We start from the raw sequence: 6,816 nt of genomic DNA on the forward strand, positions 1-6,816 counted from the left end.
GGCAAGTGGCCTCCGTGTGTTTCAGGAGTGGCTGGTCGGGGGGGGCAGAGGCAGGCAGGCGGGGGGCTCAGCCACAGGCAGCGCCCTCCCACTGCCTTTATTCACCCACGAGAGCTTGTTTTACCTTGCTCTGCCGGTACTTTACCTGTGCTGTTCCTTGGGGGCCCCCGGGCCAGGCCCTCACCCACTGGGACCTGCACACCTCCCATGAGGCCATCTATGTGCTCGGAGGGGCCGTGGCCCGGCTGCTTCAGCAGGTCTGTCAGTGTCCTGGGGAGAGAGGACGAAGGGCCATTAGAGTGATAACCTGTTCCCTGGGCCCTGCTGATGTGCCCCAGCCCTGACCTCCCTTCTTTAGAGGCAGAGCCAGGCAGCCTGGGACTAGGAAAGGGCCACTGGGAGCAAGGAGCACAGGCTCCCAACCCAGCTTTTGCACAGGGGCTGGTGGGCACCCCCGGAGTGAATAGGGGCCTGGCTAGGGATGAGCCCTTCCAAGGCTGGGAATATCAGTGGGTGAGGGTGGTGAGAGAGACACATGGCTTGGAGCGGCTGCAGGAGTGAGACCAACTGAGCTGGAGACGCTTCAACTGACTGCAGCTGAACAGCACCTCGGGGATACTCCCCCTGAGCGAGAGCCAGGTGGAGGTGGGGGAGAGGAGGTGACACCTCCACTCTAGTCCCTTCAAAGCAAAGAACAGCCTGAGGAAGGGATTAGAGAGGCCACTTGTGCCTCTTCAGGGAGGAGAATGAACTCGCGTTGGCCCCTGGTGCACGCGCTGTCCCTGCATGATGCCTTCCTTATAAGCAACAGCATTAAACATTAAACACCATTACATAAGATAAAGCCCTATTCCGTTTAACATTCATGGATGGATATGCTGCAGTCCCACTGTGGTGCATTGGCGGTGCCAGAGCAGGGTGCACCAGCTGTGCTGGAGCAGGATGTGCTGGCAGTGCCAGAGTGGGAGCTTTCGGCAGCAAGTCCTAGGGTAGAATGGGATGCTCATGCTGACCTGAGACTTTGCAATGAGGAGACCCACCATTCCTCCTGCAGAGACTGGCACTGATTGACTGCAAGGGCTCAGGGGTGTCCACTTGGGGCTTTTTTTGGCTCCCTAATCCCCAGCTCACTGTCAGCATGCATCGTGCCTCGAAGGCTCTGGCTGGCTCATTGATGCACACTGGGAGCTGTAAGCAGGAGCTCATGGTTAGCAAGTGGCTGGACAATAAAAGAGCAGATTAAACTCTACATGGATAAATGCAAATTGGAGAGGAAGGGAGGAATAATCCTGACTTGGTGGACATGTCAGCTCATGGCTCCGGAGCACTCAAAAGCCCAGTGAACCCCATACAGGGGATTGCCAGGGAAGGCAGCAAGAACAACAGTGAAAGCAATGCATTATGCCCAGCAGTGTGGATGCTTAAGGGACCCGAAGGGCTGTTCTAGGGAAATTTTCCCTCCCAGTTTGTATTCAGTTGACATCACAGGGCAATGGCAAGAGCAAAGCTACGAGGCAGAGTCGCTTGCCCTGTGGTTTCATTTTGCATCACTCTTAGGGAGCTTTGGATAGCAACCTATCTGGGATCACTTATCTCTAGATGGGACAACAGAACCCTCATGAAGCCAAATAAATTGAAATGAGGGAGGAGCAACCACTGGCACCAGTATATACTGGAAAAGGGCCTGGAGATCCTGGTAGCACCAAGTTGACCACAAGCCAGCAATGGTGCAAAGGCAGCAAATGGTCTGGTGGGCTGTGTTAGGCAGAGCATCACCAGCAGGTGCAAGGTCCCTTCTGCTTGATACTAATGAGGCCACACCTGGAGTGCTGGCTCTACCTCTGGGCTCCCCCATACAGAAGAGACATGAACAAATAGGAAAGAATGCAACGAAGGGCCATGAAGATGATGAAGAGGGACTGGAGCATCTCTCCTGTGAGGAAAGGCAGAGAGAGCTGGGACTGTTCAGTGTGGAGAAGAGAAGGTTCAAGAGGATCTTATCACTGTATGTGAATATCTGAAGGGAGGGTGCAACAAGGACCATGCCCGGCTGACAAGAAGGGACGGGAGGAAACCAAAACACAGGAAGTTCTGTTTAAACAGAAGAAACAACCTTTTCAAGTGGTCAAATGCTGGACCAGGCTACTGGGTAGGGGGGGAGGTGGTGCGCTGTGGCACAATCCTGCAGCTATTCAACCCCCGTAACTCCCCAGGAGCCTTCAGCTCTGAGCCCAGTTGGACTCCTTTAGCCACAGGTACTGCACCCAGAGCAGCTCTGTGCACAAGCCCAGGCAGGCAATGGGCTGTGGCCGGGCAGGGCAGAGTGGGACACACCCCCCCGAGATCGTGGGCACAGGCTGTCAGCCCAGGGAGCTGCTGCCCCATCAGCTCCCACCTTCCCTGGGGTGCATTGCTTGCCACCCCCTCCCCATGGGCTGCTGCCTGCTCTCCCATGTCCCCAGGGCTCAGAGCTTAAACAGACTTGTTTCACCAGGAAGTTCAATGAGATTTGACCTATTTTTTTAGGATTTTTTTTTTCCCCTCGGGTCTATTTATGAAGCTTGAGCAATCATTTATCTGTGACTTCTTCTCTCCAGATAAATCCATCAATGCTCTTTCTCATAAGCCTACTTTCTGTGCTGACTGCCCAGGGTGTGTGGATGATAGCAATTAACAACAATGGCATGAGCTACTCTTAATGAGCAATTTTGCTAAGATGAGAAGCATGCAGGAGCCCTCAGCACTGGCAACTCCTGGGCTCACCCACTGCCCCAGCACCATCAGCCAGGCCACTGGCCAGGTCTGCCAACAGGGCCCTGGGCCTGCAGCCTTGTCCCCAGCCCTGTCCCCAGGCAGTGTGGTGCAAGGGAGGTAGACCTGAAGGGTGACACTGTGCTGAGGAATTCCTGTCTCACCATAAGCATTTTTTAGGGTTTTATGAGCCCCAGCCTGGTCCCATGCCTGGTGGGGTTGGGGAAGTTCAGACCATGTCTCCACAGGTCACCTGGCAGTCTGTGACACTGAGATGGCTCCAGGGTGCAGACAGAGGTGGGAAACACAGGGCAACAAATGCGGCTTTAGACCTGCACTGCTCATCTGCAGAAAAACACTCATGAGTGGCACCAGTGAGGTCTCTGCCCACCACCATGGCCATGGATGCCAAGCGCATGAGACCACGTGTGCCCAGCTTGCTGAAACACATCCTCACCCACGCGGGCATGGAGCTACCTCTGCACAAGCCTGGTCGTGCCAACAGGTCCAACCAAGTTCATCCAAACCAGCCTGGCACCAGCCCTGAGACCAAGCAAAGAGGCAGATCCAGGAGCAGTGGCAACAGAGGCCAACAGCTCCGTGGCAGGGGCCAGCACGCAGCGCTTGGCGCTCCGGAGCCATTCCCAAGCACAAAATGGAGATGCCTGTCTGGGAGTGGGACCCAGGGCCTGGCAGAGCACCCCAGCCCAGGATCTGACCCACTTTTGCACGGCCCAAGCCCCACACCTGGCAACTGCAATGGGAGAGTGGCTGCAAGGGAACAGGGAGCAGTGGGAGGAGATGGGAGCGCAGCCGTGAGAGGAGAGTATAGGAGAGCAGAGGAGAGGAGAGATGATGGAGTGATGGATGAAGTGTCACCGTCCTGAGCTGGAGTGAACCCTTGGAGGGGACACAGAAGGCAGCAGCTGCTGGCCAAGCAGAACAGTGAAGTTTGGAGGAGAGGTGCAGTGGCAGAGGAGACATGCAGCACACCCCTGCCAGCCACAGTGCCTCCATGCCCAGTGAGGTCCCTTCACTCCTGGGGGGGACATTTCCCATGGCTTACAGTGCATCTGCTTGGGGCAGCAGGTGTCCATCTATGCAACCCAATGGTGTGGGCACGGCAGGACACCCCCAATCCCCCACCAGGGCTGGGAAACTCAGGGATGCTCAGGAAGGTTTGGAGGTAACAAAAAACCCCTTTGTAAAACTGGGTTGCAAGCGAGGGGTGATGGAGCTTGGGCAAAGCACTGGATAGTGGGAGTGAGCCCAACTGGCTGGACATTGCATCTTAGGGCTGTGGGTCTGGATCTCCCTCCCTGCTGGACCCAGGTCCCCTCTCTCATCCCCTGGAGAGCTGGGGTGGCAAATAACACCTTGCCATGCTGCTGCCTGCAAACACATTTTCTAGTTCTTTGCTGCCACCTGCTACTGTGGGCATCGACCACAGGCATGGTCATGGACTGGGGTGTTGCCAGAGAAACACCCGGTGTGGTTGGACACACATCAGGGCCCAGTTCCAGGGCCCCAAACAGTGCGAGGGGATTTAGAGAGCAAAAAGCCATCATGGCAGTGGGGCTCAGCTGCTGAGGCTGCCACGGCACTTGCTCCTGCTGGCTGTTTTGCCTGTCTCCAGCTTCCTCACTGCCCCCAGGAGGCTGCCTCTTCCCCAGCTCTTCCTATAGGAATGTTCACCCCATGGTCAACACCAGCTGTAACCCACAAACCACCTAGGAGTATTTGGGGCAGAGACCCGGCGTATGTGCCTGCTCTCATGCAATGGGCACAGCCAGATCCCGGCATCCCCCAGGGACCCAACGTCCCCAGAGATCCGGGGCCTGAAGAAAAACACAGGCAGGTGTTCCTGACTCAATGCGGGGTTTGGCCAGGCTGAGTGAGTGCTGGGGACAGGTGCCAAGAGTGAGCAGAGCAGGAAGGAGAGGGGTTTGCGGGAGCTGCCATAAGGCCCTGCGGGAGGAAGGCAGATGGGGAGGGGGGACACACCAGGTAGCTGCAGCCACTTGGGTGCTCGCTCCCCTGGGTGCCACGGCAGCCAAAGCTGGGAAGAGAAGTGGGGTTGGAGGTGGCTGAGATGCAGGGGGTCTCAGGACAAGCTGGACAAGGGCTGTAGTGAGCCAGGGCTGAGCAGGGAGTTCAGGTGTCTCCATCTGGGAGGAGCTGGTGAGGTTTCTGTGTCTGGTCACTCTTCCTGGGCTTGGACCAGGATCAGAACCACATCTGGAGGTGCAGAAGTGGTTGACCTCCCCCCCTGCAAGTGGAAAACATGCAAGAAGCAGCAATGGGAGCCATCCCGGGGCAGCAGGCACCTCTCCCCAGGAGCGGAAAAACCCCGTCGGGAGGGAGGGATGGCAATGGAAACCAAGCCGGCTGTGCAACAGGGAGCTGGCCCGAGGCCACGATGCGGTGCCCAAGGAGCAAATGAGAAGCTCCTACCTGAGGCGTCAGGAGGGACACGAGGTGGCACTGCCCATGCCCTGGACCGAGTGTGGGTATGGGAACAAGGCAGCTAGAAATAGCCACGCTCTCTCCCTGAGGTTCACCTCATCTCTGAGATGAAACATATTGCCCAGGCTGACAGGGCACACAGCAGGACGGAGGTGACAGTGTCCCTTTTTGCATGCCTGTGCCATGTGCCCATGGCACCATCTCCATCAGCTCAGCACCTGGGAGGCCGTGCCAGCCTGGTGCCTTGCCCGGTGCCCAGGGCTCTGTACCCAATGCACCACTCCTGGCTTGGCTCACTGGGCAGCAGAGATGACCGCCACCATCCCTGTGGAACTGGAGCCACTCATGGCTTGTTCAGAAGGACATGGGGCACAGGAGACAGCGAGCCCTCTCCTGGCTTCTGCAGTGATGGAGGTGCCCTTCTGATCATGACCCACAAAGGTGGGGAGAGGACAACTCGCCTTGTCCTGCTCCATATGACAGTGCCTGAAAGATCTGCGGCTTCAGGGAAAAAATCAGTGATCTCCCTCAACTCACTGGGAAAGTTTGGACTTATACGAGCAAGAGGGAGGGGGGACAAGGGAAAATACATGGCTCCAGCAGCACAAAATTGAGGCTACCCACAGAAAACACCCACTCCATCACTGGCTGGTGACAGGAGAATGCAAGACCTGCCAGCAGGGGATGGGGACCTGTGTCCAGGCATCCCAGGAACTGACCTCCCCCCAAGCACAGCATCTCCTGGAAATTTGGAAAGAGGGGACAACCAAAAAGAGATGTGGCAGTGGGCAAGTGGAAGAGGAGTCAGGATGCAGGAGGCTGGTGGAGGCGGTATTGATCCTGTCAAGGTGCCAGCACTTCCTCAGGCAACACAGGGGGATAGGCACAGCAGCACCCAGCCAGGATGGATCCCTCCAAAATTGCCTCCCATGGCTCAGGAGGGCCCTGTGACCTCATGTTCCTCCAAGAGTGGTGGTCAGCCTCTACAAGGAGTGGGGGGGATCTGGGGACAGGGTGTAGGGAGTGTGGAGCTGGGGTGCAGCACCCAGCAGCTGCCCAAGCCCCAAGCAAGCAATGGGAAGTGGGCAAACCAGGGTAAGGAGAGAAGCTTCCTATGCTGGGGGTTCAACCAGAGCAGCTCCTCAATACTCCCAGTGAAATAATTTCCTCTGGCCCAGCTTTTTTGTTGTTGTTGTTTTGTTTTTAAAGCTAAAAATCCCTGAACAAAACAGCATAAAGACGTGTTTATCACCAGGCAGGATGCCCTCACTGGAAAGATGAGAAGCAGAGCACACACACCACTGCTCAGCGAGGTGCCGGCTTCAGCTCAGCCCTTGGCCCCTCTCTCTGCTCCTGCTGGGCCCCCCCTCCATCCCTCCCCCTTCCATTTGGGGCACCCATGGCACGGCCACAGCAGGAGCCCCATGGTGAACCTGCCCTGGCTCCCCTCTTCCTCTGCGTGTGTGTGTGCACACGCGTGTGCGCACACATGTGCGTGGCGTGTGTGCTGGGGGGCGGCCGAGGAGGGCCAGCTCTGAGTCAGAGCCGCAGGGCAGAGATGCACCGGGGAGGCTGGAGCTGCCGGCAGCTGCTCCGAGG

The sequence above is a fragment of the Chaetura pelagica genome, unplaced genomic scaffold (assembly GCF_000747805.2).
Source record: "Chaetura pelagica isolate M959 unplaced genomic scaffold, ChaPel_1.0 scaffold414, whole genome shotgun sequence".
Taxonomy (NCBI): domain Eukaryota; kingdom Metazoa; phylum Chordata; class Aves; order Apodiformes; family Apodidae; genus Chaetura; species Chaetura pelagica.